This window comes from Pseudorca crassidens, chromosome 9, assembly GCF_039906515.1.
Source record: "Pseudorca crassidens isolate mPseCra1 chromosome 9, mPseCra1.hap1, whole genome shotgun sequence".
NCBI classification, from domain to species: domain Eukaryota; kingdom Metazoa; phylum Chordata; class Mammalia; order Artiodactyla; family Delphinidae; genus Pseudorca; species Pseudorca crassidens.
The window spans coordinates 37,330,540-37,352,187 of NC_090304.1; the positions used below are offsets into that span (position 1 = coordinate 37,330,540).

At 42.8% G+C, this 21,648-nt stretch overlaps 1 long non-coding RNA gene across 2 annotated transcripts in view; it reads right to left on the reverse strand.

Moving 5' to 3' along the window:
* Positions 1 to 21,648, reverse strand: part of LOC137230369 (uncharacterized) — a 132,787-nt gene that overhangs the window by 15,220 nt on the left and 95,919 nt on the right. The window contains exon 4 of one of the 2 annotated variants that reach the window (XR_010946116.1): positions 14,945 to 15,092. The exons of the other annotated variant lie outside the window; for it this stretch is intronic. This is a non-coding gene — a long non-coding RNA (uncharacterized lncRNA). The remainder of the gene's footprint in view (positions 1 to 14,944; positions 15,093 to 21,648) is intronic. 2 annotated transcript variants of the gene reach the window in all.

The window sequence follows — 21,648 nt, forward strand, 5'->3', positions numbered from 1 at the left end:
CGCACCTAGAGCCTGTGCTCTGCAACAAGAGAAGCCAGCACAATGCAAAGCCCTCACACCACAACAAAGAGTAGCCCCTGCTCACAGCAACTAGAGAAAGCGCATACAGCCAAAAATAAATAAATAAATAAATTAATTTTTAAAAATACAAACAAGAGCAAAGAAAAAGAAAACAAAGTCTACAAGGTCGTAGTAAGGGATTAGGTAAAGATGGCATATCCATACAATGGAATACTATGCAATCACTCAAAGTGATGATGTCAGACTATATTTACTGTCATGTAAACAGGTTAAACCAAAAAGTGGGCCATATGGATTTCAAACTTTGTAAATAGATTATATTAATGTCTGTTGTGTGTGTGTGTTTGCTTACAGTGTCAGCTCTCCTAATTGACATCCAACCACCTAGGGGACTCATCATTTGAGTCAACCCTCCCTTTCCACCTGGAAAACCTCCAGGGCCGCTGCTCAGGCCCACTGAAGGTTCTGGATGGAAGGCTGTGTACCTTTGTGCCCAGCCACCTGTGCTCCCGCCAGACAGCTCATGTGTTTGGCAGGAGTCAGTTTTACAGTTCTCTAGCCTCTTTATTCCAATTTACTTATTATTATATTCATAGTTAAATATTATAGAAATTAGAAAAAATGAGTAAAAACAGAGAAACGTATTTTTAAAAACTAAGTTGAATTCTTTGAAGAATTCAATTGCTCTTGTAGTGAGGGAGCTATAATGGGTTGGGGGAGGGGGATAATTGTAAAGGTTCAAGATTTTGCTCTCAGAATGCTTCATAAATGTTTTTAAGTTTTCTTTCTTCTTCAAAGAAGCCAATACAAGAATTTGGAGACAAAATATTATGGTGACTATATGAGAAAGATAAACGTGAATTCCCTTCAGCAGAGTAACAAGTGACATAAAAGGCTATATTAAAACATCGATATATTTTAAACGAAATAAAAGATTTAAAGTACATATATATATACACAGTGTGATATTATTATCATTTCTTATTTAAACTATGTTTTTTTCTTAACCCACTAAGCACAGTCCCACTACTATCAGATAAAAAGCCTTCTGCTACATAGGTCTAGAAAAAGGAAGAATATAGTGATATTTCTGGAAGGATACAGTGAGATTATGGTTGATTTTTACTTCTTTGTACCTTTCTGCACTTTTAAAAATAAGAATGTCTATTACTTTTATAATCAGGAAATATCACAAAGCCATCATGATCTTGGGAAAGAAAAACAGAAAGAGAAACTTCAGGATGAAGGGAACGACATGCTGATGCTTGCAGGTGCCCCAGGCAGACCCTGTCTGTCTCCCCTGAAGACTGGAACTGTTTGGATTATTTTGTTACAAATCCTAATGGTGATAATGAGTTTGGCTCCTTGGTTTCGCCCCATCCTGAGGGTCAGGTTGACATCAGCACTCAGACATCTCAATACACTTAATTATCAGGGGAAGGGGGCTCGGGACTCAGGCAAGCAGGTCTCAGGAGGAGAGACGGACCTTCCTGGGTGATGCAAGCCAAGGAGTCCATGAGTAAGCCAGATCAGAGTCAGGAGGCGAACCAGTGGGGGCAGTTCTGAACACCTCAGGTTACTCTCATTCACAGAGGTTACAGCAAGTACTTAAAGGTCACACACCAGCAGATGCAGCCTTGCACAAAGATGAGCTGAACTTCCTGTATATATAAAATCACAATCTTTATTTTTTAAATAAATATATTCTTCCCATCAAAACTGTAAAATATTCATGCTTGACTTATAGAAATATTTGTTGAAAACAAACTTTCGACTATAATAACTAATTCTAAAATCATAATAAAGTTGTTCAAAGTCTGGCATTAAAAAAAAAACATTGGAAACAAAAATCTGTTCTTATTCCAACGTCTTCCCACAATACACTCTGTTTCAATGCTAGAAACGCTGGGACCATTGGTCAGAGAAAAGGCAAACCTGACAGGGTTGAAGTCCTGCCCTTGGCAACAGGATTATTAATTGTGCAAGGACGTTCTGGGGAGATGGAGTTTAGCAGCAGCTCAAAGAGGACTTAGGACTCTTCTTAGAATGATAGTCCGGGCAGGGGGTCATGTATGAAAGCAAATGGGAGGCACTGCACACGGTCTAGCTCTGACTGGCACAGGGACACTGGGCTTAAGGAACAGAGTCGGGCTGGAGCACAGACAAGTGCAATGGAGCAGAGATGAGGAGGATTCCACCTTCCCTTCCAGTTTGCCATCAAGAGCAATGGCAGGCAGCTCTCATTTTGGGATTAGAGCCCCAACTGCAATCCCATTCCAGGCACTATTTGGCGAATTAACTTCACTCTAATGCTGAGTGATGGGCTTTGGAGTCAGCCAGACCTGGATGCACATGCTGGCTCTACCACATACACGTTCTTAAACACAGATCTTTTTTAAACCAATTCAAAATAGAGGGCATGTTGGAGGGCATTCGTGCTAAAATTCAATCAATATTTCCCTCATTTTACATAACTGATATGTCCCAGCAAGGTGACGTGCAAAGCAAGTGCTGGGTTAAATGCATGAAAGGCACATTTCTCTCTCTACCTCTCTCTCTCTCTCTCTCCCCACCCCTCACCATATTCACACACACAAGTCAGTGTAACCCACAAGACTCAAACAGAAGCAGCATCACTTTTTACATTTTTCTAAATCAACGCAAATCCTGCTAGGCCCCCACTTGCGTGGTTGGCAGAGCCAGGAGATTCAATCTTGGTCATTTTGAGGTCTGCTCCCCGTCACTGTGATTGTACATGAAGTGATTAATTTCTCAATAACTCAATGTCTTTATTTATTAATTTAACATCTTTATTGGAGTATCATTGCTTTACAATTGTGTGTTAGTTTCAGCTTTATAACAAAGTGAATCAGCTATACATATATATATATCCCCATATCTCCTCCCTCTTGCATCTCCCTCCCACCCTCCCTATCCCACCCCTCTAGGTGGTCACAAAGCACCGAGCTGATCTCCCTGTACGATGTGGCTGCTCCCCACTAGCTATTTATTTTACATATGGTAGTGTATATATCTCCATGCCACTCTCTCACTTCGTCCCAGCTTACACTTCCCCCTCCCCGTGTCTTCAAGTCCATTCTCTAGGTCTGCATCTTTATTCCTATCCTGACCCTAGGTTCTTAAGAACCACTTTTTTTTTTTTTAGATTCCATATATATCTGTTAGCATACGGTATTTCTTTTTCTCTTTCTGACTTACTACACTCTGTATGACAGACTCTAGGTCCAACCACCTCAATACAAATAACTCAATTTCGTTTCTTTTTATGGCTGAGTAATATTCCATTGTATATATGTGCCACATCTTACTTATCCATTCATCTGTTGATGGACACTTAGGCTGCTTCCATGTCCTGGCTATTGTAAATAGAGCTTCAGTGAACATTGTGGTACATGACTCTTTTTGAATTTTGGTTTTCTCGGGGTATATGCCCAGTAGTGGGATTGCTGGGTCATAAGGTAGTTCTATTTTTAGTTTTTTAAGGAAACTCCATACTGTTCTCCATAGTAGCTGTATCAATTTACATTCCCACCAACAGCACAAGAAGGTTCCCTATTCTCCACACCCTCTCCAGCATTTATTGTTTGTAGATTTTTTGATGATGGCCATTCTGACCGGTGTGAGGTGATACCTCATTGTAGTTTTGCTTTGCATTTCTCTAATGATTTGTGATGTTGAGCATCCTTTCATGTGTTTGTTGGCAATCTGTATATCTTCTTCGGGGAAAAGTCTATTTAGGTCTTCTGCCCATTTTGGGATTGGGATTTTTGTTTTCTTGATATTGAGCTGCATGAGCTGCTTGTAAATTTTGAACATTAATCCTTTGTCAAATGCTTCATTTGCAAATATTTTCTCCCATTCTGAGGGTTGTCCTTTCATCTTGTAATAGATATGGTTTCCTTTGCTGTGCAAAAGGTTTTAAGCTTCATTAGGTCCCATTTTTAAATCTTTGCTTTTATTTCCATTTCTCTAGGAGGTGGGTCAAAAAGGATCTTGCTGTGATTTATGTCATAGAGTATTCTGCCTATGTTTTCGTCTAAGAGTTTTACAGTGTCTGGCCTTACATATAGGTCTTTAATCCATTTTGAGTTTATTTTTGTGTATGGTGTTAGGGAGTGTTCTAATTTAACTCTTTTACATGTAGCTGTCCAGTTTTCCCAGCACCACTTATTGAAGTGGCTATCTTCTCTCCATTGTATATTCTTGCCTACTGTATCAAAAATAAGGTGACAATATGTGTGTGGGTTTACCTCTGGGCTTTCTATCCTGTTCCATTGATCTATATTTCTGTTTTTGTGCCAGTACCATACTGTCTTGATTACTGTAGCTTTGTAGTATAGTCTGAAGTCGGGGAGCCTGATTCCTCCAGCTCCATTTTTCTTTCTCAAGATTGCTTTGGCTATTCAGGGTCTTTTGTGTTTCCATACAAATTGTGAAATTTTTTGTTCTAGTTCTGTGAAAAATGCCATTGGTAGTTTGATAGGGATTGCATTGAATCTGTAGATTGCTTTGGTAGTATAGTCATTTTCACAATGTTGATTCTTCCAAACCAAGAACATGGTTTATCTCTCCATCTGTTTGTATTGTCTTTAATTTCCTTAATCAGTGTCTTATAGTTTTCTGCATACAGGTCTTTTGCTCCTTAGGTAGGTTTATTCCTAGGTATTTTATTCTTTTTGTTGCAATGGTAAATGGGAGGGTTTCCTTAAGTTCTCTTTCAGATTCTTTATCATTAGTGTATTGGAATGCAAGAGATTTCTGTGCATTAATTTTGTATCCTGCTACTTTACCAAATTTCCTGAATAGCTCTAGTAGTTTTCTAGTAGCATCTTTAGGATTCTCTATGTATAGTATCATGTCATCTGCAAACAGTGATAGCTTTACTTCTTAATTTCCTATTTAGATTCTTTTATTGCTTTTTCTTTTCTGATTGCTGTGGCTAAAACTTCCAAAACTATGTTGAATAACACTGGTGAGAGTGGACAACCTTGTATTGTTCCTCATCTTAGAGGAAATGGTTTCAGTTTTTCACCATTGAGAACGATGCTGGCTGTGGGCTTTTCATATGTGGCCTTTATTATGTTGAGGTAGGTTCCCTCTATGCCTACTTTCTGGAGAGTGTTTTATCATAAAAGGGTGTTGAATTTTGTCAAAAGCTTCTTCTGCGTCTATTGAGATGATCATATAATTTTTATCCTTCAATTTGTTAATATGGTGTATCACATTGATTGATTTGCATATATTGAAGAATCCTTGCATTCCTGGGATAAACCCCACTTGATCATGGTGTATGATCCTTTTAATGTGCTGTTGGATTCTGTTTGCTAGTATTTTGTTGAGGATTTTTGCATCTATGTTCATCAGTGATATTGGCCTGTAGTTTTCTTTTTTTGTGACATCTTTGCTGGTTTTGGTCTCAGGGTGATGGTGGCCTCGTAGAATGAGTTTGGGAGTATTCCTCCCTCTGCTATATTTTGGAAGAGTTTGAGAAGGATAGGTGTTAACTCTTCTCTAAATGGTTGATAGAATTTGCCTGTGAAGCCATCTGGTCCTGGGCTTTTGTTTGTTGGAAGATTTTTAATCACTGTGTCAATTTCAGTGCTTGTGACTGGTCTGTTTATATTTTCTATTTCTTCCTGTTTCAGTCTCAGAAGGTTGTGCTTTCTAAGAATTTTTCCATTTCTTCCTGGTTGTCCAATTTATTGGCATATAGTTGCTTGTAGTAATGTCTTATGATCCTTTGTATTACTGCAGTGTCAGTTGTTACTTCTCCTTTTTTTCTAATTCTATTGATTTGAGTCTTCTCCCTTTTTTTCTTGATGAATGTGACTAATGGTTTATTAATTTCGTTTATCTACTCAAAGAACCAGCTTTTAGTTTTATTGATCTTTGCTATTGTTTCCTTCATTTCTTTCTGATCTGATCTTTATGATTTCTTTCCTTCTGCTAACACTGGGGTTTTTTTGTTCTTCTTTCTCTAATTGCTCTAGGTGTAAGTTTAGGTTGTTTATTCGAGATGTTTCTTGTTTCTTGAGGTAGGATTGTATTGCTATAAACTTCTCTCTTAGAACTGCTTTTGCTGCATCCCATAGGTTTTGGGTCGTCGTGTCTCCATTGTCATTTGTTTCTAGGTATTTTTTGATTTCCTCTTTGATTTATTCAGTGATCTCTTGGTTATTAAGTAGTGTATTGTTTAGCCTTCATGTGCTTGTATTTTTCACAGAGTTTTTTCCTGTAATTGATATCTAGTCTCGTAGCACTGTAGTCAGAAAAGATACTTGATATGATTTCAATTTTCTTAAATTTCCCGAGGCTTGATTTGTGACCCAAGATATGATCTATCCTGGAGAATGTTCCATGAGCACTTGAGAAGAAAGTGTATTGTTGTTTTTCGATGGAATGTCCTATAAATATCAATTACGTCCATCTTGTTTAATGTATCATTTAAAGCTTGTGTTTCCCTGTTTATTTTCATTTTGGATGATCTGTCCATTGGTGAAAGTGGGGTGTTAAAGTCCCCTACTATGATTGTGTTACTGTCAATTTCCCCTTTTATGGCTGTTTGCATTTGCCTTATGTATCGAGCTGCTCCTATGTTGGGTGCATAAATATTTACAATTGTTATATCTTCATGGATTGATCCCTTGACCATTATGTAGTGTTCTTCTTAGTCTCTTGTAATAGTCTTTATTTTAAAGTCTATTTTGTCTGATATGAGAATTGCTACTCCAGCTTTCTTTTGATTTCCATTTGCAAGGAATATCTTTTTCCATCCCCTCACTTTCAGTCTGTATGTGTCCCTAGGTCTGAAGTGGGTTCTCTTGTAGACAGCATATATATGGGTCTTGTTTTTGTATCCATTCAGCCAGCCTATGTCTTTTGGTTGGAGCATTTAATCCATTTACGTTTAAGGTAGTTATTGACATGTATGTTCCTATTACCATTTTCTTAATTGTTTTAGGTTTATTATTGTAGGTCTTTTCCTTCTCTTGTGTTTCCTGCCTAGAGAAGTTCCTTTAGCATTTGTTGTAAAGCTGGTTTGGTGGTGCTGAGTTCTCCGAGCTTTTGCTTGTCTGTAAAGGCTTTAATTTCTCTGTCGAATCTGAAAGAGATCCTTGCTGGGTGGAGTAATCTTGGTTGTAGCTTTTTCCCTTTCATCACTTTAAATATGTCCTGCCACACGCTTCTGGCTTGCAGAGTTTCTGCTGAGAAATCAGCTGTTAACCTTATGGGGATTCCATTGTATGTTATTTGTTGCTTTTCCCTTACTGCTTTTAATATTTTTTCTTTGTATTTAATTTTTGATAGTTTAATCAATATGAGTCTTGGCATGTTTCTCCTTGGATTTATCCTGTATGGGACTTCCTGGACTTGACTGGCTATTTCCTTTCCCATATTAGGGAAGTTTCCAACTATAATCTCTTCAAGTATTTTCTCAGTCCCTTTCTTTTTCTCTTCTTCTTCTGGGACCCCTATAATTCGAATGTTGGTGCGTTTAATGTTGTCCCAGAGGTCTCTGAGACTGTCCTCAATTCTTTTCATTCTTTTCTCTTTATTCTGTTCTGCAGTAGTTATTTCCACTATTCTTTCTTCCAGGTCACTTATCCGTTCTTCTGCCACCTATCAGTTATTCTGCTATTGCTTCTTTCTAGAGAACTTTTAATTTCATTTTTTGTGTTGTTCATTGTTTCTTTGCTCTTTAGTTCTTCTAGGTTCTTGTTAAATGTTCCTTGTATTTTCTCCATTCTATTTCCTAGATTTTGGATCATCTTTACTATCATTACTCTGAATACTTTTTCAGGTAGGTTGCCTATTTCCTCTTCATTTGTTAGGTCTGGTGGGTTTTTATCTTGCTCCTTCATCTGCTGTGTGTTTTCCTGTCTTCTCATGTTGCTTAACTTACTGTGTTTGGGGTCTCCTTTTCGCAGGTTGCAGGTTCGTAGTTCCCGTTGTTTTTGGTGTCTGTCCCCAGTGGCTAAAGTTGGTTCAGTGGGTTGTGTAGGCTTCCTGGTACAGGGGACTAGTGCCTGTGTTCTGGTGGATGAGGATGGATCTTATCTTTCTTGTGGGCAGGACCGCGTCTGGTGGTGTGTTTTGGGGTGTCTGTGACCTTATCATGATTTTAGGCAGCCTCTCTACTAATGGGTAGGGTTGTGTTCCTGTCTTGCTAGTTGTTTGGCATAGGGTGTTCAGCACTGTAGCTTGCTGGTCATTGAGTGGAGCTGGGTCTTAGCATTGAGATGGAGATCTCTGGGAAAGCTTTCACCATTTGATATTATGTGGAGCCGGGAGGTCTCTGGTGGAACAATATCATGAATTTGGTTCTCCCCCCTCAGAGGCACAGGCTTGACACCCGGCCAGAGCACCAAGACCCTGTCAGCCACATGGCTCAGAAGAAACTGGAGAAAGAGAGAAAGAAAGAAAGAAAGAAAGAAAGAAAGAAAGAAAGAAAGAAAGAAAGAAAGAAAGAAAGAAAGAAAGAAAGAAAGAAAGAAAGAAAGAAAGAAAGAAAGGAAGGAAGGAAGGAAGGAAGAAAGAAAGAAAGAAAGAAAGAAAGAAAGAAAGAAAGAAAGAAAGAAAGAAAGAAAGAAAGAAGGAAAGAAAGAAAGAAAGAAGGAAAGAAAGAAAGAAAGAAAGAAAGAAAGAAAGAAAGAAAGAAAGAAAGGAAGGAAGGAAGGAAGGAAGGAAGGAAGGAAGGAAGGAAGGAAGGAAGGGAGAGAGAAAGAGAGAGAGAGAGAAAGGAAGGAAGGAAGGAAGGAAGGAAGAGTGAGAGAGAGAGGGAGGGAGGGAGAAAGGAGGAAGGAAGGAAGCAAGCAAAGAAGGAAAGAAGAAAGGAAAGAAGGAAGAAAGGAAGGAAGAAGAAAGAAAGAAGAGGGGGAGAGAGAGAGAGGGAGGAAGGAATGAAGGAAGGAAAAAAAGAAAATGAAACAAAGTTATTAAAATAAAAAAAATTTTTTAATTATTAAAAATTAAAAAGTAATAATAAAAAGAAGAAGAGAGCCACCAAACCAAAAAACCAATCCACCAATAACAAGCACTAAAAACCATACTAAAAAAAAAAAAAAAAAAGCAGACAGACAGAACCCTAGGACAAATGGTAAAAGCTAAGCTATACAGACAAAATCACACAAAGAAGCATACACATACTCACTCACAAAAAGGGAAAAAGGATAAAAATATGTATATATTTTGGGAAGTCAGAGGTTTCTGCCAGCGTTCAGTAGGTGTTCTGTAGGAGTGTTCCACATGTAGATGTATTTGTGATGTATTTGCGGGGAGGAAGGTGATCTCCTCTGCCATCTTGAAGGTCCCCCCCAATGTCTTGTAAATAAGGAAACCCTGTAGCAAATCCTCTAATAGAGTAAAAGCACCCTCTAGAGATTTGATGAATAATCACCTCCCAATATAATTGCTCTGCACATAGTTTATTTTTTTAAGTGACAAAACCAATAGTGTAAATATATAATGGTCACGTGGTACTTTAAAAAATTCTAGAGACAGCTTTGCTTTTGAGGTCAGGGGTCATTGTTTTATGTTTTTTGAATTTCATTGGCTTATACATTTCTTTTATTCCAATGTTTAATGTGGTATCCACTGAATTACAAATTTTCTTGAGAAAATAAGTCATCACCTTTATTCGGTTGTGTGGCTAGATTATCTTTATGATATAGATAGTCACTGGTAGTCTTCTTGAGACTGAAAACACAAAGTTGAGGTTATAGCCTTAATTAAGGTTGACATGACATGAAATTTTAATCAGCAGGAAATAAAAGATAAATTATTTTTCTATTTTTATAACTTCTGAGTTTGGTTGTAATGTTCCATAGAAGATAACTCTGATTTCTATGTAATTTCCAGAAATGATCTGGGTCCATAGTTTTGAATTCAGTTCCATCCCTTACCAGTGTGTGATCTTGGGCAAGTTACTTAACCTTCTGATCTAGACTGTAAATATCAAAAAGGCAGTAACCATTTGTTTACTTTTAATTTTCAGGCATAGTGAATGGTATACAGAAGGCATCCAATAAATTATTGAAGAAATGAACAGACTAAAGGCACCTAGCACAAGTCAGATGTTTAATAAGTATGAGGATCCTTTGCCTCTTTCTTCTCAGTCCACTTTTTAACTTTTAATTTTGAAATAATTGTAGACCCACAAGGAGATGCAAAAATAGTGTGGGGTGTCCCGTGTACCCATCATCCAGCTACCTGCAATGGTGACATTTTACACACCTATAGTGCATTACTGACTGACTGGCACATAGTCTGACCAGTTTCTGCACGCACTCACTCTTTTTGTAATATTTGTATATGTATTGATTTGTATAATCACTGCCACATCAAGACACAGAGCTGCCCATCACCACAAAGCAGCTGTCTAGCGCTGCCCCTTTATAATCACACCCTTCCTCCCCTTTCCAAGCCCCTGGCAACCACTTAGCTCTTCTCCATCTCCATAATTTTGTCAATTTGAGAATGTTTTATAAATGAAATCATACAGTATCTAACCTTTCAAGATTGGCTTTTTTCACTCAGCATAATAGCCTCATGATACTTCCCAGTGGTTGCATTTATTCGTTCCTTTTTCTTGCCAGGTAGTGTTCCGTGGAATGGATGTACCTCAGTTTGTTCAACCTTCACCTATTGAAGGACACTTGGGTCGTTTCCAGTTTGGGGCTACCACAAATAAAGCATCTTTGAACATTTGCATATAGGACATTTTATGTGAGCATGTGCTGTGAACATTTTGTGTGAGAATGTTTTCGTTTCTCTGAAATAAATTCCCGAGACTGAGATTCATGGGTCATACAGCAAGTATATATTTAACATTTTAAGAAGTTGCCAGACAGATTTCCAGAATGGCTGTTACCATTTCACATGCTCTCCAAGAGCATATGCAAGACCCAGTATCTCCACATCCTTGCCAGCATTTGTTTTATCGGTATTTTTATCAGCATTTTTTATTTTAGCCATTCTGTGTAGTGGTATCTCATTGTGGTTTTAATTTGCGTTTCCCTAACAACTAGTGATGGTGAACATCTTTTCCTGTGTTTATTTGCCACCTGTGTATTAGTAAAGTGTCCAAGTCCTTTGTTCATTTTCTCATTGGATTATTTGTTGCCTTACTGTTGAGTTTAGAGTTCTTTATTCTGAAAACAAGTCTTTTGTCAGGTAGTTTGCAAATATCTTCTCCCAAATGGTACTTGTCATTTCATCTTTTTCACTGTCTTCTACAGCAAAAGTTTTTAACTTTAATGAAGTCTAATTAGTCTAGTCTTTCCTTTTATGGATTGTGCTTTTGGTGCCGTGTCTAAGACCTCTTCTCCTAACTTTAGATCACAAAGCTTTTCTCCTACGTTCTCCTCTAAAAGTTTCATGGTTTTATATTTTACATTTAAATCTATGATCCATTTTCAGTTTATTTCTGTATAAGGTGTGAGGTGTAGGTCAAGTTTCATGTTCTTGGCTATTGATGTCCTGTCCATTTGTTTCTGCCAAGTGAGATAATAGCACCAGGTTCTACAGAAGCCACGGAAGTAAGATACTACCCAGAGGGGCAGGCTGTCTAAACAGCCCCGTGTAAAATTCATCGCCCTCCCCGGGTTACCTAGAATGAGCTCGATGCTACAGAAACCAAACATTTCACCACTGAGTCTTCCTTCTGCAATCATACTGTGAAACCAAATGAAGAGTCCCCTGCGGCCCCTTGCACCACCACCTAGAGTGAATTTTTGTTTGAAACAAGAAATGAGCATTGACCATTTCTGTTGCACATGATAAAATACCACTTAAGGGTAGGAAAGGGTGTGTTTTATGGAAACATGGTCCCAGAGGTAGAAAGGGCCCAAAGCAGGAATCCCTTCTATAGCATCTCTGCAAAGAAGGACAATATTTCATTCAACAAATATATTCTGAGCAGCTACTATGTGTCAGGAACTAGGCAATGAAGATGTGGAGTGAAAAAAACAGACATGGTCCCTGCCCTCTACTGGGGAAGGGGGTGGAGTACAGGTAATTACATACACATACACACACACACACACACACACACACACACACACACACACACACACACACACACACTACAGAATGCTAAGGCAATATACGGCAGGGATATCTAACCCAGACTTGGGAAGCCTGGCAATGCTTCCTGGAAGATGAGACACTGAACCTGAAGCCTAGTAGATGAATTGCAGAGAGCTGGGAGGAGTGGAGTGGGTGGGATAGGAATGGTAATAAGAAAGAAGACGCTTCCAGGTGAGGGGGAGCAGCATGTGCAAAGGCCCAGAGGTAGGAGTGAGTGTGGTGGAGCAGGGATCTAAGCCTCCAGTACTGCTGGTGTGTAAGATGCAGGGGAAAGAACAAGGGATGAGGCTGCCCAGGTCAGACCATGAAGAGCCTTGAAAGTTCAGCCATTTCATGAGGACACCAGGAATCCACTGCAGGGCTCTAGGCAAGAGCGTAACAGATGCACATTTGCATTTTAGAAATCTCACTCTGGCAGCATGGAGGCAGGTTGGTGGGAATCTAGGCGGCTGGCTGGGGCACTGGTTAGGAGACTGTTGCAAGAGCTGATGGAACAAAATGGGGGCAGTGGAGAAGGGTTGATGCATTTACACCAGAGTAGGAGCCAAGGTTTAAGGAGAGAAGATGCAGTTTTAAAGATCTCTTTGAGGGCTCCCCTCGTGGCGCAGTGGTTGAGAGTCCGCCTGCCGATGCAGGGGACACGGGTTTGTGCCCTGGTCTGGGAAGATCCCACATGCCGCGGAGTGGCTGGGTCCGTGAGCCATGGCTGCTGAGCCTGCACGTCCGGAGCCTGTGCTCCGCAACGGGAGAGGCCACAACAGTGAGAGGCCTACGTAACGCAAAAAAAAAAAAAAAAGATCTCTTTGAGAAATGGAGGGATAAGTTGTGCAGAGAAACAGAGGTGAGTTGAGGGATCAGTGAGGATGGAGCCTTTGCTTGGACAGCCCTACTGAGGAAGAGCTGGCTTACTCCTTCCCCTTTGTGACCCTCCCATGTTTGACAGGTCTGCCTGAGCAGAACCCTGCTACCCTGTAACTTCCCTGCCTTGGTCCAACCTTGGCCCTGAGGGACCACCCTGAACGAGTCCACCTCTGCTGGTCATGGCAGCCCTTTGACTGTTTTAAAGACATGGGTCACATTCTCTCAAGCTTTCTTTCCTCCAATTTATTCACTTCCCACTTGGCATGGGTTCCTCTTCCGGGTAGTCCCTCCACTCCCCACCTTTAATTTAATCACGTGATGCCCAAACTCTGGATAGAGTCTGATCAGCCAGAAGACAATAAGCATCCCCTTCTGGAGCCTGACATTTCTACCTGTAGCATCCCCACACTCCTCTGCCCTTGTCAGGAAGCTGCCTCCCTTCCCTGAACATTTGAGGCAACATCTCCCAGTGGGATCTGTGGTAGCCTGGGCATTGGGGACAAGCCTGGGTCCAGAGCCTCAGCTGGGGAAACAGGTTTGACGAGGCCCTTGCTGCCTCATTTCCGATAGCAAACAAGCCATGCCTGGGAGGACACGACCCAGCCTCACCAGCAAATGGATCTCCTGCCTTTTCTCCTCTGGTGAGAATCAGGGCACCAGCGACTGTTCACTGACCGCCGTTGGGTGTGTGGCTTGGTGAGGAAAATAGAGTTGGGACACTGACTCCGTCTTCAGGGACTATGCAGCCTCGTTGGGAGAGAGGATATAGAACAGGTGGTCAGAGACGGGCCTTTACAGAGGAGACAGGGCCACAGCTAGACCTCGAAGGATGGGGGAGTATCAGCTGGTGAGAAGAATAAGGCGATGCACTAGGACGGCACGGAAAGACGCAGAGGTCAGAGTACTGAAGGTGGACCCAGTGAAGGAAAAGAAGACACTCTGGTCAGAGCAGAGACTCTCTATGCGTGAACATTGAGAGAAAATGCTGTAAAGGTAGGTTGGAACCATAGCGGGCTAGACTCTCCTCTAGGTAGGGAGCTGCCGAGGGCTCTTGAACCAAAGGAGATGATTAAAGTGGTGAGTGGTTTGGGGTCCGGGTCTGGCAAAGTTAGCGATGAATCCTGCCCTCTGCTGTGGCCCAGGATGCCCAGGGAGGGTAAAACCCTTCCCGGAAGTCATCCAGGAAACCTAGCTGGCACCTGGCTGGCCTAGTTTCAAGTCCCCTTCGGGTGATCTTTCCAATAGCCTTTCCTAGGGGGATAAAGATAGGGACAACAGTGAACTATTCAAATGAGTGACCTGGGAAGTGCTTTGAGCGGCAACAACAAAGGCTGTAATCTGGGAGCAGAACTGGCTACGTCATCCTGTTGGTCCCTTGGTTACAGATTGTTAAGGATTTCAAGATGGCAACATTGAACCAAGCCTGGGGCCCCTCTAAGCACAGAGTCCTGTGCAACTTTAGGGGCTGCACGCTCATGATGCTGGCTCTGTCTGGGGGTCAAGACGAGAGCAGGTTCTTATCCAAAAGCACACAGTGGGCTTGCAGTGGGGCTCCCGCACCCAGAAGGCTCACAGTCAGTCATCTCCCTCTCTGTCCTGGACAGGTGACAGCCCAGCAATCCAGCTCAGGCAGCTTATGGCTCTTGGCCATAGGAAAAGAATAGACCAGGGACAGGAAACCTGAGTTCCAATCTTGATTTTGCTTTCAATCTGATGTAAGATCACTTAACTTCTGGGTCTTGGTTTTATGGCCCATATTAAGTGTTCAGCAGGTATTGTTTCTCTCCCTTTCCATAAAGAAGCCCCAACTGTAGGACCTCTACCGCATGGCCTCTTGCTGGAGTATTTGAAGCAAAACACAGGTTCCAATGATGGGTCTTGAGTTGCAGAAGGAACTCAGTGAAATGCATTTGTATCTTGGAGAAAACTCCAAATACTCTTTTGCACCCCATACCTTCCAACTTCACTAGAAAAGTCATCTTTAGCCATTCTCCGCCAGAGATGTGTTTGAAGAGATTTCAGGTCTACGCTTGGCTCTTCTGCTGACTCTCTGTAGGACTGCAGGACACTGACTTCCTCTCCCTGTGCCTCAGTTTCCGCTCCTGTAAAATGTGAGAATATGACAAGGTTCTTTTCTGCTCTCAGTTCTGCATTTTCTTGAATCTGTGAAGTAACTGGTCCAGCATTGCATGATGTCATCACATGATGCTGGGATGAACTTCTCTGGCTCCGTCATTAGAAAATAAGCTCACTGAGGTCAAGAATGATTGTGATCTGTCTCTGGACCTCCAGTTCCTGGCATGGCAGTTTGCACTCAACTGAGTGTTGAACGAACAGAGACATCAATGGATGGACGAGGTCTCTGGGTTGGGGGGGCATCAGAACAAATGAGCCACGAAGTGAAAACAGAGATATGATCAGAAGGTGAGGCCTAAGGGGAAGAAAGAGAACCAGGGCAACATCGTATGGAGGGAGATTGAGTACTGGCTGACCAACATCTTAAATAACAATACAAAGGAAACAGAAACTTTAAGGCTTAAAAAAAAAAACACTGGATTTCATAATTAGGAGGTCAGTGGTGACTTCTGAGAGAAGCCAGGCTGCCCAAAGTTAAGGAATGGGTGGGTGATGAAGAAGTGTGAACAGCAGACATAAATGAATCAAGAAATTTTGTGGAAGAGAAAGATACGAAGGTCACAAAGCATTTGGGAAAACTGAAACAAGAAGCATCAATCGTTTATTGGTTTGTTTGCTTTGAGAAAAGGAGAGCAAAAACATTTGTTAATCCAGAGGAAGGAGACAAGGAGGAAGAGACCGAAGACTTTAGAGAGTGAGAGAGGAGGCCGTTGATGGATTTATGTCCTTGAGGAGTCAGGAGAGAGAGAGAAAACCAAGGGCACAGCTCTTTCACCCCCACTCTCTGCCACCTGCAAATGTGACAAGTGTATCAGCGGGTGCTCTAGAGGGAAGCCAGACCTCAGAAGGGGGTTGGGCAAGGTGACTTTTAAGGTGCCCTCCCACCAATTCTATGACCACCGTGTCCATCCATCCTTATTGTGCCACGTGGCCCACAAGCAGATGATGGCAGACAACGTGAAGAACATCTTTGAAATACAGTCCAGTGCCCACAGCATTCCCTGATCTACCAACAGCCCTGACTGATCAAAGAGGAAATGAGCCCTTGGAGACAAACTCCACGTGTTCTGGGCTGTGGCCCAAGGAGGGAGAGTGGCCGAGTAGGAAAAACACCAGATTGGGAGTCTAGAGTCCAGATCCTGTCTCTCCTTATCACTCTCTAAGCGTCCTTGGGTACTCCCCTTCTCTGTGAGTCACAGTCTTCCCTGGAGAAACAGGAGTGTGAGATCAGTGACTGGTTTACTTCTATGTTCTCTGACTCGAGTTTTTTTACAGAGTCATCCTGAAAGAGCTGGCACTGTCTCTGAGGTTCTTGGGCAGTTCTGCACTTCGTGTGATCACCACATACAATGGGCAAAACAGGTCCCGTGAGGGTAAAGCAAGTAAGTCCTCCCTGGCAAGTCACACTCGTGTCACTGCAGAGCTCACAGCACTGGCACCGGCTCCAACAAGAAAACCCACATGCTTGTCAGTGACATCCTGGACCCTCCCATTGGGAGGGCACCCTCCCATTGGGCTGTGGCACCAGCATAACCGAATCATGTTTGGCGAAGGAAAGATCCCGTCTGGCTTTGCGCTAATGACACTGAAGAAAAGGTCGGTACTCTTTGGGGGACTGAATTCCTAACTGACTTCCAAGTTCTGAGTTCAGAACTAGGTTTGCCCTTTCTTGACAAAGCTCCCCCAGGATTAAAGGGAGCTGATGTATCTTTGTCATCAAACACATCATGACAAATTAGTCTTTCACTAATTCAACCAAAAATGCATTGAGCAACTGCTTTGTCCATTAAAGGTATGTGAACCGATGGATGGATGGACAGAATGGATGGATGATGGGTGAGTTCACTCACCAGCTGGGCATATGAGACAGGGTTTTCTCTCTCACAAGTGACAAAAACTTAAATTTAAGTAGCTTAAGAGAGAATAAAAAAAGAAACGCACTGATTTATGTATCTGAAAACTTATCAAGAGTTTGCAAAAGTTCCTCTTTACCTTGCAGCTCTGCTTTCTTCTGTGTTAGCTTCAGTTTTAGATAGTTTTTTCTCCAGTGGCCAGGCTTACCCCCAGCAGCTCCAGGCTTACATTCTTCTAGCTTTGCAACCCCAAAGGAAAGAGTGCCTTGCCTCCAGGAGTGCTAGAGAAAGTCCTGAAGAGGATTTTCACTGGCTCAGCGTGTGTCATGTGCTCATCCCTGGACAGATCCTGTGGCCGGGAGGGTCCAGTGCTGAGTCTGAGCCCTGGGCATACCCACAAAGTCTAGAGGTGGTGTCAGCCCCAAAGAAACCCCACAGACTGAGAGTGAGGATAGAAGAGAAGAGAATGGATCCCCGGCAGGCAAAGTCCTCAGATGCCCTCTCACTGGGTAACTAAATATACAGCAATCCCTTTGCCACTTAGAACCTCTCACTTTCCTCCCTGGTCAACCTCAACACACAGGCTTGTGATATGAAGGCCCTTTGAGAAGGTGGGGAGTATTCTTCTCACTGGTCATTTATTAACAACCACCACAGCTCCCCCTCCCTCTTAAAGCTTTCCCCAACATCTTGGCCTCCAGACTCTTCCCTTTTCTGACCTAGGCCACTTAACATTTCGTGTCATCCAATGTGACAACTAATCATTCGGTGTATCTGGAGCAGAAACAGTACCTAGACTTTTGTCTGGCCCAACAAGAAAGAGTGCCATGAATAAGGCCCTCTCTCCCCACACAGGAAACTCGCAATCTAGTCAGTGACAAATCTTGCATTGTTCTCTAATTGCTCTGTGTGGAAGTCTAATCTCCAAAACAGAACTACCGGCTCCCTGTGGGCGAGGCCAGGCCTCATCCTTCTCTCCTGTCACCCGCATCCCTCCAGGCTGTCTCACCTTGAGTGGACCAGTCATGGGGCCTTGGAGCCCCCAGCAGTGAAAGTGCTGGAAGCCTGACATGCTAAAGGACGCTCATGTTCCCAGCGGCCAGGACAGTCCTCCTCTTTGCCACCTCACACCGCACGCCCTGCTTCCCACGCCACCTCATTCTGGGCCCTCGGTCACCGCATCATAGTCACCCTCACCCCCAGCTTAACAGTGACTTCCGTCTTTGGTTCTGAAGTCACTGGAGCTGTGTGGCCCTGGCTGTCCTTTGCATCCAACCATTTCCAAGCCAAAGGGAGGAAGGATCCTTGTCTAATCTGTATCAGACCAGCCAACAGAGTGGCAGCTTCATGATCTGCTCCTGCAGTCAACAGATATGTTCTCAGCATCCACCGCTCTGTGCCCAGAACATGTGCTGGGTTAAGTGGTGAATGGCAGGCAGGGCTCTGTCCTCCAGGAGCTCACACACCAGCAGGAAAGACCACTGGCCCCTCACCCAACCCTGGGAGAGGTTTTCATGCTCCCTAGTGATCCCTCCTATCCATTCATCAGAATGGGGATGAAAGGAACTTGGTACAAGTAGCCAGGTGTCTTGGTCATGGTACAGGGGAGTAGGGAGGAGAGGAATGGAGTGGCCTCATGATGGGTGACTCAAAGCGGTCCTTCTGTGTCATTTGTCAATCAGGTCCCTGGACTAAACCCAAACTCACTCTCCCTCACCTACTGCCCAGTAGGTGTTGGGGTAGCCACTGGCCACATGCTGGGGCATCTTGGCTTTGGCCTTAGCCATTTTTTTTTTAATTGGGGTATAGTTGTTTTACAATGTTGTATTAGTTTCTACTGTACAGCTAAGTGGAGTTCCTGTGCTATACAGCAGGTTCTCATTAGTTATCTATTTTATATATATTAGTGTATATATGTCAATCCCAATCTCCCAATTCATCCCACCTCCTTCCCCCTTTCATGTCCATATGTTTGTTCTCTACAGCTGTGTCTCTATTTCTGCCTTGCAAACTGATTCACCTGTACCATTTTCCTAGATACCACATATATGTGTTAATATACAATATTCACTTTTCTCTTTCTGACTTACTTCACTCTGTATGACAGTCTCTATGTCCATCCACGTCTCTACAAATGACCCAATTTCGTTCCTTTTTAGGGCTGAGTAATATTCCATTGTATATATGTGCCACATCTTCTTTATCCATTTGTCTGTCAGTGGACATTTAGGTTGCTTCCATGACCTAGCTACTGTAAATAGTGCTGCAGTGAACATTGGGGTGCATATGTCTTTTTGAATTATGGTTTTCTCTGGGTGTATGCCCAGTAGTGGGATTGCTGGATCATATGGTAATTTTATTTTTAGTTTTTTAAGGAACCTCCATACTGTTCTCCAAAGTGGCTGTATCAATTTACATTCCCACCAACAGTGCAAGAGGGTTCCCTTTTCTCCAAACCCTCACCAGCATTTATCATTTGTAGATTTTTTGATGATGGCCATTCTGACTGGTGTGACGTGATATCTCACTGTACTTTTGATTTGCATTTCTCTAATGATCAGTGATGTTGAGCATCGTTTCATGTGCCTCTTTGGCCTTAGCCATTTGTTTAAGGCAGCCACCAGGACTCTCCTGGGAGGTTCCTGTGCCCTACTACTTACCCCAGTGTGCCCAAGTCTGCAGTGGGTACACTCGGAAAGCCTTGCTTCCCTCACATCTTTCAAATCAGCACAGGCCTGAGTGCTAGAGAGCAGCTCAAAGGACAGCTCATGGACAAGTCTAAAGTGAAATAAAGCAGCCAAACTGAACTGAGCCAAACTGAACGACCCTCTCCTAGGCACACAGGAATTGATTTGTTTTTTAAAGGAGGAATATTTCCTGATCCATCTGCTCTTCACTGAGTATCTCTTGAACTCCCAAAGGTGAGGCTTTCCCTGGCAAATTTCTGCTCTTATCGCCTTTGAACTCATAGGTGAAGTTAATCCCGGGATCCCAGTCCCCTTCTCTCTCCCCCCACCTCCTCTTTCTAACATTAAAATCTGTTTCTGCCTTTCATATCCACACAGGAGGGGGCAGAGCTCCACTAATGAATGTTTGAGAAGCCCTTTGAGATCCTGGATGAAAGGCACCTTATAAAATACAATAAAAAATAATAGGAGTAATTACTAGCTGGGCTAATCCCTGTAGGATAATTTGAGAGCTTTCCTCAGGCAGATTCTGAATTCATGCAGAAACACATGGGTTCACGAGGAAAAACTAATTTGAGAGTTCGGGGGCCATTGTTATGCTTCTCCCATTCTAGGATCGTGTACTAGAATCTTTCTGAAACCTGAGGTGCATTGCAGCAGGCCAGAGCTGGAAAGGATCTTTGAGATGATCTGTCTAACCTCTTTGGTGTGCAGATGATGCGGTGAGGCCCAGAGAGGCGAGGTGACCAGCTCAAAGTTGCACAGCAAGTGTGAGAGCTACAGCTCTAGAGGTCCAGTCCCTGGATACCCCAATTCGGGGGCTCCTGTTACCCCACTCTCAATCAATAACACACCCTTTCCCATCTCTGTATACTGATCACCTTCTCTTGCACAGCAGAGCATTGGAATAAGAGTCAGATAGAGCTGAGTATGAATCCTAGCGTATGAAAGACAGTAGCAGACAAGTAAGCCTCAGTTTCCTCATGCGTAAAATGGGAATAATGATGCCTTCCTATAGAGGTGCTGTGAGGAGCCAGTGAGAAGTGCACACAGGAGTACCTGGCATGGAGCACGTGTTCAGTCAATGCTGCTTGAACGAATGCTCCAAGAATGAGCCTGGCAGTGCCAGGGTTTGACCTACAGTCCTTGTTTTATACAGCTGTGTTCAGTCTGTATTTAATGAGCACCTACTATGTGCTGATCTCTATGCTAAGCTCTCCAGGACGCTATCTCATTCAATCATCATCACCATCCCCATGAGGCCAGCAGTGTCAAATCGAGGTTCGGGGAGGTTAGCTAACTTGTGCAAGGTCACACAGCTGAAGAGGAGGCAGGACTTGAACCCGTGCTCCCAGCCACTATGTAACACTGCCTTCCCTTACAAAAAGAGGCATGAACATTGTTGTAACCACAGTGGAGCCCGCAAAGGAGTCTCTGCTGTGATACAGGAAAGGAGTGATGGAGGGGCCGGGAACAGTAGTAGCCTAACATGATCCACTGAAGCACTTTTACCTTCAAGGTTATGAAAGTAACACTCTTCTCCTTACGTCAGATTATTTATTCTGAGCGCTGCACTGATGCAAGCCACACGATCTCCCTCAGGAAGGGCAGTTAGTAGCTGTAGCTGAATTTGGAATCAAGAAATCTTGGGACTTCCCTGGCGGTCCAGTGGTTCGGAGTCTGTGCTTTCACTGCCGAGGGCTCGGGTTCAATCCTTGGCTGGGGAACTAAGATCCCACAAGCCGTGAGGTGCAGCCAAAAAAAAAAAAAAATCTAGATTCGGGTCCTGGATCTGCTCCTTAGAAGCCAAGTACCTTAAGCACTCTGCCTTCAGAGTCCCGTGCTCCTGGTCTGTATAACAAGGATAACTCTTCCCACGTTACCCCTCCAAATGGGCTCTCTGGAGTCTCAAATGGGAATGAACATGGAAGTACTTTGTCAGTTGCAACCTTCTGTACGAATGTAAATCATTGCTGTTACTA